Below are 5,623 nucleotides of genomic sequence, written 5' to 3'. Positions count from 1 at the left end.
GCAAGGGGGACATCCATCCTGCCACCTCCCAGTGCCACATGAAGACAGTCCCCTGGCTCTGCAGCCTGACACGATCTGCTGAAGTTCTGCAGAAGCAGAGGGGACACACTGCTGTTAATAGATGACAAATTAGGGAACGGACATATCTAAAATTCTCCTTGAATTTTTCCTCTGAAAATCCATAATAAACTAGCAAAGGATTAAGATTTGATGATTAACACCTGAATAATAATAAGTAATTATTTTTGAGCCAAACAAGGATAGAGTATCGTGGGTAATTTATACTGGGTAATTAAGGTAATGAATACTTCAGAGTTTATCAAATAAATAGTCCCTAAAAGTATCATTTTAACAGGGACATGATTATAGACAGCACTAGAGAGGACTAAAACAGAAGCAACATATCTTTTTTAAAAACATATTTTAAAAAGGCATAAATCTTACCACTTAAGCTGTTGTCTAAGTTCATAATTGATTAAGGTCTGTTCTTCTAAGGTTGTGTGCATGGGTAAATCTGCCATTAAATTAACAGGTATAATTATACCAATATCACCACCTGTGTGAACACATTTTAGACACTTTTTTTATTTGACCTATCTTGCACCAATCTGTATGATATAATTGGAGGAAGAACAGACTTCCATAGTGTTTTACCCACGGACAGGTGAGCAGAGGGAGGGTTTCCAGCATAAGACATAGTTTAATTTGCTGTCCTCATTGGGGTATAAGCCAGTATTCCCCCTTTCAGTACACTGACAGTAAAAGAGTGCAAGCATGGACACTAAAGTTCCAATATCACCTCAGCAGGATTATACAACAGGTAAAGGCTATTTAAAAAGTGTGTCTGGCCACAGAGCTGTTGTGTATTGTGTCTAACACTGAATCAACCCATTTGTATTTCCCATGTCCTCCACATGAGTAGGAGTTTCTCACACAGCAATCTGCAGTGCTCTGCATGGGCAGTGACTCATCCCTCTGAATCCATTGGGGTGCCTTGGCAGGGAAATGAAGCTGCAGTAACGGTGAGCTCTTCTGACCAGCTCAGCAAGCCCAAACATTATTACTTTTTACAGTGCTCTTCAGCCAGTTTATGGCCATTTCACAGCACATCTTGAAATGAGGGTCACTCTTCCTCAACAGAGAATGAAGGTAAACTACTACTGCAGAGGATTAGGGAGTCAACTTGCATGATCAGGACCCATCTTTGCACCTGGGTCAAGGAGAGGCATGTCTCCAAGTCACTATGGCCTGGGAACAGCAAGGCTCACATTTCCTAGCTCAGAAAGATAACAATAATCAGTAACATGGGCTTTGCAAAGCTGCAGTGTGTCCCCCTGCAGCAGGACTGAACTTGTAAGTTTGAAGGTGATAACTTCAGGAGGCAGCAAGTTATTGGATCCAGTATATTCCCCCTGCTAAATTCTAAAGTTGAAAGGAGTGACTACATTGAAATCTCCTTAAAGAAAAGCTAAAAGCTCATAATATGACCTGCTGAGGAAGTATTAGTCGCGTCGGTTTTCGCAGGCAAGATGGAACTTTAATTTTTAATGAAAGGTCTAACAAACACTAGAACAAAACTCTAAGAAGCAACAGAATATCCACTTGCATGTGTGAATGTTGGTATCTGAGGAACTGACAGGTTTGGATGGGTTGCCCCATGGTAGCAACAGCCTTTCCAAATGGGGGAGAAGTATTTTTGGAAGCCAATTTTTGGATTAATAATCTGCTGTTTTATGCAGTCTCGTTTCACTTCTTGATTTGTCTTCCTGCCTCAGCTTCATGTGACTTCTCAATATCTTGTCCATCTTGGAGTTTGGTCATGACTGATAGTTTGGAAGGTTTCATAGGCAGAATTCCATCTCTGCTTTAATAAAACCCTGAGTTTGACAGAAAAATATTCACTACGTCTCAAAGACAACATAATCCTGGGGGTTTTATTGCATTTTGTTGATTGATCAGAAAATTGGTGCTCCTCACAAAATTTGTCCCTATTTGCAACTTCAGTGGTTGTAAGGGTCTGGTTTAGAATTTTGCATGCCTGTTTGAAAGCATAATGAAGTCTATAATTATCTATTTTCTTCCAGGCTGTTCTCAAGTGCTAATGAATTCTCACTATTATTTTCCTTAGAAATATAGGACAAAATCATTCTGCTATCTTAGAAAATACCTTAATTTTTCCTAACATAAACACAAGCTATAATACTCAAGGTAATTTATTTCTGTGGAAAAAATCATATGCTGGGAAATTAATTTAATAAGCTAAACAATTAATCACTACCACAGCCCCACCAACGTTCTTTTCCAGCTCGTAATTAATATATTACTGAACATTTTTCAATTTGTTTATGGAAGAAGACCTGCAGGCTCCACTATTTGCAGCCAGTGGCAGCCCTGCCCTTCAAGTGTTCATCTCAACACAACCAGTGGGAATGTGCTTTCTGATCTCATCATCTCCTTGCTGTGCATTACACTGAGCAGCACTTGCTGTTCAGTGGGAGTTTGATTCCCACAACTTTCTGGTCAGGTATTGAAATCCTCGGGTCAAATCAAAGATGGTGCTGGCAAACATAAGTTATTTAAAGGAAAAAATTATGATAGTTTATTTTCTTCTTTAAGAGAAAGCATAGAGTTGCTTAATGTAGGAAATATTCCTATGATTTGATGTTATGTTGCATAGAGAATGATTGTAATTTTGACAAAAAATAAGATCAAACAAACCCTACATAAAAGCACCACTTAGGTTAAATGTCTGTAGTCCAACAGGAGCGAGAAGAAATCATAAGTTTGCATTTGGGAAAGAAAGGATTCAGGAGGATTCATCTGATGGTTATTTCAACAACATCATGAATTGTCCCAGTGTTAAACTTTAGATGTTTTTCCCAGCAAAGTATGGAAAGTGTTCCTTAGTTAAACAGCAGATTTTTTTCTTTCTTCATTTAATAACAAATAAATTGGGAGGAAGCTTTTGTTTTCCATCAGCTTGACAATTATATCAGTGTTTTGCTAGAAATAAGAGCAGTTGGCATTTTCTTCATGCCAACATATGCGTGTGCGAGTTGAATTGTCTCTGAACTACAAGCAATAACAAGACACTCCTTGTGCCAGGAAGCAATTAATGATTGCTCTGCAGCCAGGTTATTCTCATGGGTGAAAGTCCCTCTCATAGAGTCATGTGGCAGCTGCAGCTTCTGTACGATGGAAAATTGTCCCTGGAGTAACTGCTTAGCCCCTTTCAGAAGAGACCTTCCCTCTTCAAAGCAAACCACCCAATTTTATTAAAAAGAACCATCTCTCTAAATGTATGGAAAGAAAACATCAAAATAAAGAGTGCAACCAGAAGACTGTAAATGGATTACTTGATTTTCCTAATGTTCGAAGGGATTTGAGGGCTAAGACAACTTACCACTCTCACACAAATTACTTTTTTTGGCAGCTTTCTCTGTCTAATAGAGACTCCAAACTCTGCTGTGAATTTGGATTTACAAGATTGGCATAAAGCTTTTCCTAGAAGAGCAAAACCTCTTGAGGTACCAGAGAAAACCCCGCAAACCCTCCCCGTGACACGGTAGGAACCTCCAAGCCCCGCAGAAGCACCGCACCCTCAAAGCAGCAAGCAGAGTAAAGGGGCAGTGGAAGCCTTAAAAAAACACTTCTGTTTTCACTAACAGAGTATCAAACTGTCTAAATAACTGTGAGGATGAAAGCCCTTTTTTTTTTCGAAACCTGGTAGAAAGAATTCCTCCAAAACTGCACCCAAATGTACAACCATCATCTCCTACCTCTTTAGCAATGTCACTCGAGTTACATAAACATGCCATGCACACTGAATTTCACATCACTGGTGCCACTTGAAGCATGCCATAACATTTTCCAGCCAAATATATACACGATTTCAACTAATATGCATATACATATAACTCCAGCACGCAGTTAATGAGATGCAATTATTCACAGCTGATAAGACTCTTGTTCTAAACCCTCTACATGAAAGCAAGAAAAATTTGAGTTGCAGAGAGACATTTCCCTTTCATCAGTACTGTCAATTATAATTCCAACATTATGTAAGAAACAGGAGAAATTGGCTCTGATCTGGCTAAAGGTTAATAAATGCAGTGGTTCAGGGAACTAGAGCAGAAGAATACTAATGGCTCCTGCACCTGGAATGCAGCCTCCCTCCTCATTCTAATTATCTTCTCCCCCATCAGGGCATTTATGATACATTTGTGCCCAATGCATTTATGAAATAACACACGTCTTTGGCTTCAATAAGTCAAGTTCAAGTCAAACAGAAGAAACCGGGTGTTAAAAAAAGACAGACCCTGTTATCACTACTTATTTGGCATAAAACAATATTGACAGTTCTTCTGCTTCTCCATTCCCATTAAGAAAACAAAACATACCACCAAAAGCATATTTCTCTGAGTTAACTTACAAATGTATTTGTTTATTTTCCTATGTTAATATTTTCAGATTTTTCTGTAAGTATTCTAACTCCTTCTCAGGCACCCACAGGCAACAAAAGATCTGCAGCAACGCTGCATTTCTTGTGAAACTGTGTTCTTGGCAAAACATACAAACAAACTAAACTCAACCAAAATGGTACAGCAAGAGATTTCCTGGCATTGAAGCAGCCAGGAATACACACCATACATTAAATGTCTGATGGGAAAGGCAAGGGAAGGACTTGAGGAGTGATGAACCGCTCATCTCTCACGGTGCTGTCAGCAAGTGCAACAAATTACATACAAGACATGCACAGGATGAAACACGGCTCCTTCCCCCTGTCAGAGTGTCCTCCCTGCAGTGGCCTGGGGTCACCAGTGTCACAGAGCTGACAGTTGGCCCTTGCATCCCTCGCAGCTGGGAGATGAATGATCTCTCCCAGACTCTGCTCACCAAATGACACTTAGCCAACCACCTGCTCTTTGCCGAGTTAGTACCTGATGAAAGAGGGGCAAAGTAAACTCATCAGAGAAGTTTAGACAACATTTCTGTCAAGAAATGCACCACATCATTTCTTCGTTCTCATTTTGTGTCTTTAGCTCCCTAAGTGTCGTTTCCCCAGAGCAAATCCAGCTCTTCTGGCTGACCCCCTGGTTTTGGAGACACAGCTGAATATTTAGTGATTTGTGGAACGCGCTTGGGGGGGCGACACTACTGCTGTAACCAAGAGTGGTTAAGGTTATAAATGGCAGATAAAACCGGGTATCAGAGTCAGTGGAAAGAGTCTGGGCTTGGTAAATCGCTTGTCTCCCAGCACTGTCAAGGTTTGTGAGATGGTGCCTTTCAAATTAGGCAACCCTGGGAGGCCAGAGCCCTCCCTCCCTGCTTGTTGGGGCTGTCCCACACCAGCCAGTGACCTGACCAAGGTGGGACTGTGGCTGAGGCATCACCCTACAGCCATCCAACCTCCACTAGCGTGCCTCTACTAGGGGTAGGAATCTCATTTTCTTGATTTGCTTTCTTTTTCCAGGACAGGGAATCCATTCATGCAGCAATGGGAAGGAGATTTTTTTCTTGCAGACAAGACACAGAGAGCATTGACTGCTGCCAGAAGGAAATGACACAGAGAAAACCTGCAGCAGCAGCTGGGGGAGCTGCCAGCACCCCCTGCCTGCTCTCA

Source organism: Corapipo altera, unplaced genomic scaffold, assembly GCF_003945725.1.
Source record: "Corapipo altera isolate COAL_440 unplaced genomic scaffold, ASM394572v1 98, whole genome shotgun sequence".
NCBI lineage: Eukaryota > Metazoa > Chordata > Aves > Passeriformes > Pipridae > Corapipo > Corapipo altera.
The sequence above is the reverse complement of the archived record's forward strand: the minus strand, read 5'-3'. Positions refer to the sequence as shown.